We start from the raw sequence: 8,590 nt of genomic DNA on the forward strand, positions 1-8,590 counted from the left end.
AAAAACATGGAATGCTTCACAAATTTGCTTGTCATCCTTGCGCAGGGGCCATGCTAATCTTCTCTGTATTGTTCCAATTTTAATATATTGCTGCCAAAGTGAGCACCCTGCTGTTCTTATGAAGGCTCCATACCAGTAAGGGAGGTTTTCCAGTAAATGGAGGCACTTGTCTTAGCACATGTGGTCACTGCACAGGTGAGTAGTGCCCTTGGTTTATGACACCTCGCCCTTGTCCATCAACTTACCACTGCAGATAGGAAAATTTCAAGGAAAGGAAAGTCTAGCTTCCCTATGGCCTGTATTTTCAAAAATGTCTGTAAGAGGGTCCTTGAGCAGGGGAAGGTGCTTAGGACAGCTCACCTGACCGGCGGTAGCATTGGTTCACTCTGTGGTCAGACTCTAACCGTTCACTTCTGCTGTGAGACTGGGGCAGGTTTGGTATGGAATGTGCCCCTATGCACTGCAGCAGCCAAGATTTCAGGTGGTAGAATTTGTTTATAAAATAAATAGACGCTCACTCGCTTCAGGAACTGGTCAACAAATAGTTACTGAGGATGCTTAGGAAGATGAGAACTGAAGTTACAGTTTCTTCTGCAGCCTAGAATCAGAGATGACGTGCGGGGGCTTTACTAGTTTAACGGGCACCTATTTCTCCAGCCATGCACATGTAACACAAACGCATGGGTAGACATTCATTTGGGGTGCCTGTGTGTGACTCACAAAGAACTGGTTCCTCATAAAATTTATTGTTGAATGACTTATTACAGGATGATGATGAGAATAAGGCTTCTAATTGAAAAAGTTAGGCAAGTATCCTTTTAAAAAATCAACTTTGTGAGGTATAATTTACATACAGTAAAATGCATACATTTTAAGAGTATTGTTCAATAAATGTATACACCCATGTAGCCATCACCACAATCAAGACAGCATGTTTTCATCACATGAGAAAGTTCCCACCTACATACCCCTTGGCAGTCAACCCTTCCCTCCACCCACAGCTCCAGGCAACCATTGATCTGATTGCCATCACTGTAGGTTAGCTTTGCCTCTCCAGCACTTCACATAAATAGAACCAGATGGCATGTACTCTTTGGTGCCGAGCTTCTTTCACTCAGCATGATGTTTTTTAGGTTCATCCACATTGTTGTATTTATTAGTAATTTATATTTTTATTGATTAATAATATTTTATTGTGTTAGTAACACAATTTGTTAGCCTATTGGTTGTTCCCAGTCATGAATAAAGTTTCTATAAATAGTCTTTGTGTGAATGTATGTTCTTATTTCATTTTGGTAAATAGCTAGGAGTGGAGTAGTTGGTTCATATGATAAGTGTATGTTTAACTTTAAAAGAAACCGTCAAACTGTTTTCCAAAGTGGTTGCACCATTTTTCACTTTCAACAGGAGTGTAGAAGAGACTCAACTATTCTCCATCTGCCTCATAGTTGGTATTGTCAGTCTTTGTAAACATTAGCCTTTCTATTTGGTGTGTAGTGGTATCTTACTGTAGCTTTAATTTGCAATTCCCTGATAACTAATGATGTCCAGCGTCTCTTCTTGTGCTTGTTAGTCATTCATATATCTTCTTTGGTCAAGTGTCTGTTCACGTCTTTTGCCCATTAAAAAATAATAAGATTGTTTGTATTATTATTATTGAGTTGTGAGAGTTTTAGAATAGATTCTGGATATAAACCCATCATCACATATATGTATTACAAAAACTTCTCCTAGTCCATGGCTTGCTTTTTTGTCATTTCTTGAAAAAAATCTATTTTGCCCCATCTCTAATTATACATATTTAGACAATTGTCTATTGTCCTACAAGTCTCTAAGGATTTGTTTACTTTTCTTCAATCCATTTTCTCTCCATTCATTAGTTTGGATAATTTCTATAGATCTGTCTTCCCACGTTCAAGTTCATCACGGACTTTCTTCTCCCGTCTCTGATCTACTGTGAATTTTTTTGGTCATTGTACTTTTCAGTTCTAGAATTTCTATTTAGCTCCTTTTTATAGTTTATATTTCTCTGCTGAGATTCCCTATCTTTCCCCTCATTAAGCCTATATTTTCTTAATTCTTTGAATATATATAGAGAGAGAGAACATATATACATAGAGAACATATATATATACAGAACAAATATATACAGAACATATATATATAGAACATATATATACAGAACATATATATATACAGAACATGTATATATATATAGAACATATATATATAGAAAAAAATATATATATAGTTTAATTCTTTGAACCATGTTTATAGCAGCTGCTTTAAAGCTTTTGTCTTCTAAATCCATCCTCTCAGTAACTTTGGGACTGATGCTTTTCCCTTGACTATGGGTCATGTTTCCCTGTTTGTTTGTTTTTTGCACGTCCAGTAATTTTTTGTTGTTGTGTACCAGACATTGTTGGTGATGTGTTGTGTAGGCTCTGGGCTTTTGTTATCTTCCTTTGAGAAGTGTTACCTTTTCTTCTAGTAGGCAGCTCACTTACTGGTTGCTTACCTTGCACTCCTGCAGGCTTTTCTTTATGCTTTGCTGGGGTACATCTCTGGAAAGCTCAGTGTGTTTCCCAAGCCCCTCTATCTTGGCAGGTTCCAACCTCCAAATTCAGTTTTCCCTGCAAATCTTTTAAAGATTTTGTTTATTTATTTATTTTCCCCCCCAAGCCCCAGTCGATAGTTGTATGTCATAGCTGCACATCCTTCTAGTTGCTGTATGTGGGACGCGGCCTCAGCATGGCTGGAGAAGCTGTGCTTTGGTGCGTGCCCGGGATCTGAACTCCGGCCGCCAGCAGCGGAGCGCGTGCACTTAACCGCTAAGCCACGGGGCTGGCCCTCCCTGCAAATCTTTTAAAGCCTTGGCTTTAGACTTTGTTAGGGTGGGCCTTGAAGTGGACCATACCCTAGAGCACGGTCTTAATCTTTTCTGGTGTCTCAGATAGATGCCTAGTGTGTTAATAAATTGATAACAATGTCTTGTCACTCTGCCTTGGCCTGTACTTCAGTGTCCACTGCACTGTTTGATATCTGGTATCTCCATTCTCCTCTTGTCTCCATAGTAACTGCTCCCTATAGTTACTACAAATCTCAGGTAGGCTTGCCATGGGCATGTGAGTCTTAGCCTTGAGCCAAGAATTCATAGAGAACCTTCTGCATGACTCCTGGGACCCTCCCTTCTCTCTATCCCCCTCTTACCCCCCTTACTTCCTGGGGCTTTGCCCTACGGATTCTGGCTGTTCCAGCTTTCCCGAACTCTGAGCTCTGCCTCTTCAGGTCAGTACGTCCACTGTGCTTTGCTTGGATTCTGGCTTGTTATGTCATGGTTGGGTAATTGTGCCCAGGTAGAGATCCAGGGAAATCATGGGGCTCATCTTATGACTTTCTCCTCTCTCAGGGGTCACAGTGTTGTGTTTCCTTTTGTCCAATGCTTAAAAACAATTGCCTTATATATTACCTCCAGTTTTATTGTTAAGGACAGAAGGGCTAGTCCAACACCAGTTGCTCTAGCACATCTGGAGGTGAAAGTTTACAAGATATGCTCTTAAGAATTAAATTAGGTAAACAGGAATGCATTTAGTAAGGAGGGGCCCTAAAGCTTCTTTTTGGCATGAAAAAGCATTTTTAATAGTCGTGAATCCCATCCTATGGCTCAGGACACTGGCCCTATTAAGGATGTTAGTATGATGGCGTAGAGTGTAATTTCTCTAGGTTGTTTCAAAAATTGAGCCTAATTGCTGTTTCTTCTCTCTATGAAACAGAGAGTCTCTAAAAATAGTAGTAGTAGTAATAGTAATAATAAATTACTATTATTGAGTACTTAATGTTCTAGGTGCTGTTCTTAAGACTTTATTTTTTTTTTATTTTATTTATTTATTTTTTTTTGTGAGGAGATCAGCCCTGTGCTAACATCCGCCAATCCTCCTCTTTTTTTGCTAAGGAAGACTGGCCCTGGGCTAACATCTGTGCCCATCTTCCTCTACTTTATATGGGACGCCGCCACAGCATGGCTTGCCAAGCAGTGCGTCGGTGCGCACCCGGGATCCGAACCAGCGAACCCCGGGCCGCCGCAGCGGAGCGCGCGCACTTAACCGCTTGCGCCACCGGGCCGGCCCCAAGACTTTATTTTTATTAACCAATTTATTCTTTATAATTACCCAATGTCCCAGTACTAATTACTAATTAGTACTTGAATATTATTAAGTACTAGTTAATAATCCTGTTTACAGATGAAAAAATTGAGGTACACATAGGTTAAATAACTTTCTTTGAGGTGACATATCTGGTAAGTGGTAGATAGCGGAAGTCTATAGAAAGCCTTTGCCAGTTTCCATTATAGAAATGCTACAGAGCATAAAAGATCTTAGAGAGAAACACGACATATAAGAATGTGAAGGTGAGTAGGTGGGTTGGTGAAGGTGTTCGCGAGCGCATGCATGAGAGGGTGTGTGTGGGCATGTGGGAGCTCCCGCCTCGGGGAGGCCGTCCTTTTGCTTGACCTCCCCTCTTCACCTTCAGTCTACTTAAACTTGTCCTTCAGGGTTTAGCTTCAATATCAGCACTTCAGGGAAGCTTGTGACATGCTCACATAATATATCGTTCTTTATTTTTTTCTGTCACTATTGTAAACGAATTCACAGAAATTTTATTTAATGGATGTCTTTTCCACTAGACTGTAGGCTCCATGGAGCCTGTTTCGCACCATGTATCAAACACATAGCACAGTTTCTGGCATGGAGTATGTGCTCAATGTGTGTTTGTTGAGTGAATGAATGAATATTCAAGAGGAAGGAGGTTTCTCTTCTCAGATTGCTATAAATTGATTTATCATTGAGAATTGTCTACTTCTTTCCCTTTTCCTTCTATTAAAAAAATTACATACAGTAAAATTCATTCTTTTTGGTATATAGGTCTATGACTTTTTAGAAGAGTCGTGTAACTACCACAACAGTGAAGATATAGAACAATATCATCTGCCCTCCCAAATTCACTCTTGATAACCCTTTGTAGTCAAACTACCTCTGACCTTTAACCTCTGGCAACCACTGAGAATTGCTTATTTTACATTACCCTGGGCCCTTTTCTTTTCCATCCTGACTTGTCTGTATTTTAGCTATCTTACTGCTCAGCAGCACTCCTAAATACTTTATCAGAGAAATGAAATTGAAGTTAATTGCCTTACCCATCTATGCCATGGAATCATTTAAGCAAATAACGTGACTACTTGGAAGAAGAAGAGGGCCATAGGTCAGTTGGGTTTTTGTCATTGGCCTGTTATTTCTACTCTCTTAGCAGCTCTGACATCTGTACACATCTTTATTTCACAACCCCTGCCTTAATTCAGGCTTCATTATCTTATCCAGATCATTGCAATGACCTCCATACGGATTTCCAATCCTCTAATGCTTTTTTGCTTATACTTAATCTCTACATTTTACCCAGAGTGAACTTTCTAAGACTCTAAGACTTAAAACTCTTCTACTGAGCCTCAGCACCCTAGCATATCATTCATAGCTCTTGATGAGGCCCCCTGCTTACTTCTTCAGAATCATCCCAATTGGATCTTGTTCCTTGCACTCTATGATGTTCGGGTTGTCCCAAACTATTTGATATTTTGTAAATGTGCCATATGTTTTATGTCTTGATTCTTTTATTCATGCTGCCCTGAAAGCCTTTCCTCACTTTATCTGCTAGGTGAACACTTGCTAATTATTGAAAACACAGCACAGGCTGTCTCTTACCTTCTTCCCAAAGACCAATTCACTATTACTTCTTTTGTACCCAGTTACCTGTCCACCCACCTGCCATAACACCCATAGATCCTTACTGCATACCTTGCTCACATATTTGTCTCCCACTTACTAGAAACAAAGTTCTTCGAGGTCAAATCTGTCTCTTATTCATCTTTGAATCCTCAGGGCCTAGCACAGTGCTGACCATATGGAAGGTGCTCAATACACATTTGTTGAATGCATCAATGAATAAAGTTCTTATTGTATAATTACCTGAGTGTGTTAATAATTTTCATAAATCTGTTTTAAATTTATCTACTTTTTGATCTTTTGGAAAATTTTTGATCAAGCACTCTCCCATTTTCATGAGAAGCTGATGACCCTATTTTTTGTGGCCACTTGAAATTCTCTCCAACCTTCCATCAGTCTCTGTGCATCTATATCTATGTGATCTAGTCAGTTGGAATTATTTCAACTGGGCTTACCCATCCACGGCTGTCTGCTTGCGTATAGAAACTCAACTTGCAACTGTGGAAGTAAAAAAGGGAAAAACAGGGGATGTCGAAAGTGAACATGAAAGTGAACTTCCTCTCTGTCACTGTGTGCTCAGGTCTGGACTGGCCACAGGTCACACTGTTAGTCGGCTCTTCATCTGTTATATTCAGGGTCATACTCACTTTATGGACTTTCACCCCAGGGATCTTAGTCCCAAGCTGTTTGGTTTCAATATATTTGCCAAGGAAGTGGAGATTTAGTCCTTCTTTGTGTAAGCGAAGACATTAAACCTACTAAAAATATTCTGTCCAATTAATCATGTCATTTCATTGTAAAAAAACAAACACTGACATAAGATATGATTCTTATTAACACAGCAACCACATTTGTGACCAGCCAGCTCTCGGCCAGGAGTGAGGGCAGGTGGGAGAAGGGAAGAAATAGCTTATATCTTTATCTCATTATGACCAGGGTTACAGTCTGGGTGGGAATCTGCCTCCTCCCGGTTGAATGCCTACAGGTGTAAGCTTGGAGCTATCTGGAAAAGAACCTGTCATCTCATAGGACAATCATGTATTCCAGGAAAGATCTGATTGTAAATAAAGTGTTTAACATCATGATTTCAAATTTTCATATTACCAATTTAGGCCACAGCAATGTTTCTCAAATTTGCGTTTTCACTAGGATCAACTAGGTAGCTTGTTAACACAGACATCCTGGTGTCTGCCCCTAGAGACTCCGGTTCAGTAGGCTTGGGCTGGACCCTGTGACACTGTATTTTAGCAATTTCTCTGGCTGATTCTGATGCACAAAGAAGGAAAACTCTCTCTTTTCTTGGATTATTGGAGCTGAACAGGACAATGTGGTCATTCTGAAAGGAGCCCTTGGCATTCCAGGTTTGTCGACAGACCAATGCGCGTTTATAAAAACAAGTTCCAAAAACTGAGACTCTCTGTCCCAAACCTCATCCATTTTCATTGTCTGGAAGTCCATTTGATCTTGTGGAAAATACCCACGAGCAGAAAGCAAAGGTGGCAGCAGAAAAGGAGTCAGGCCGAGCAGAAGCATCAGGAGTGGGCTGGAAAACCTACCCTTAAATTCTGCTGGGGTGAGTACTCCTCTGACTTGAGTTTGTGGAGCACCACTGACGTACTATGCACACCACTGCACCACGAATGCATTGTGGAGGGGAGTGAGTTTGCATCCTTGCACCCTCCTGCTATGACTTACATCATGGTTATAAGCGTAGTGTCAATCTAAAGTTTGGGCATGTTTGACATGGTGGTTGCACAAATGGGTTGGGGGCAGAGATAAAAGATGCACAGCTACTTGAAGAAGTGAACAGATATGTGGACATGCTGTCTCAACCTGCTTTCTGCTGTGAGCTGAATTCCAAAACGTTGGTTTAATTCTCCAGGTTTGGTTCAGGTCTCCAACAAGCTAGGCTTGGTCTCAATGCATGTAGCATCTTTCTGCTGTATAAGCTCTGGAATGAGGGGTGTCTAGTGGAGGATAGAGGTGTGCTGGTAGCTGGGGATTTTCACTTAAGTTTCATTGAATAATAAATAACTTATGTAACATGCCTGAGAAACATGACATTTTCAGAGAGACCTTTAAGCAACCATTTCCCAGGTGCTATTTTGATCTTGGGAGATTTGGTGGGGGGGTGTGGGGGGAGGTGGGTGTGGGGGCGCAGCACCCCCAAATCTTGTGGCAGACTGAAGAAATGCTTCAGCATGTCTCAATAACCAAATGTTATCTGTTACACGGATGGAGGATGGCTGTGGTTGGTTTTTGAAGAAAAGAGTTCACGAAACTGACAAGAGCAATATTCTATCTACTATATCCTCATTTCTGGGGCTGAGGGAATTAGTAGAAACTGTACTATTCTTAAAATAATGAGTTATAATTATCTTTAGGTTTGGAAAATTAGAAGAGGGTGCTAATAATCAGCCACTTATGTAATACTAGGAGGAAGGAGCCTTAGAGGGTTTGGGTCCACCTCCTTGGAATCACCTTTATCCTCTCTTCAAGTGGTTGTCTGGCTTCATATTGTAGACCAGGATCATCCAGTGCTACTTTTCCCTAACAAGTGTCTGAAGCTCAAATGTAAAGGGGGCGGGTGAGGACCTCTGACCTGCCCTTTGTCTCTATAGGGTGCAACACTCCAACACCTGCCGTCACCAAGCCCGAAAGTTTTACTCAAGTTTTTGGCCAAGGAATCACTCGGGCAGAACACAAAGTCCTGCAGTCTCTTCTGTCTGCCAAACAGCATTGACATTGGAGCCATTCACAGCAGAGCGAGCGCTTCCTGCTTGTTTGACTTTGAGTATGTCATTCAGTCTGTCAAG

At 40.9% G+C, this 8,590-nt stretch overlaps 1 non-coding gene across 1 annotated transcript; it reads right to left on the minus strand.

The window, feature by feature from the left end:
- LOC131415093 (U6 spliceosomal RNA) lies at positions 1 to 105 on the minus strand. Its single transcript, XR_009222326.1, has one exon. It is a non-coding gene; the product is annotated as a U6 spliceosomal RNA (small nuclear RNA).
- Between the last annotated feature and the right edge of the window lie 8,485 nt (positions 106 to 8,590).

The sequence above is a fragment of the Diceros bicornis genome, chromosome 15 (genome assembly GCF_020826845.1).
Source record: "Diceros bicornis minor isolate mBicDic1 chromosome 15, mDicBic1.mat.cur, whole genome shotgun sequence".
Taxonomy (NCBI): domain Eukaryota; kingdom Metazoa; phylum Chordata; class Mammalia; order Perissodactyla; family Rhinocerotidae; genus Diceros; species Diceros bicornis.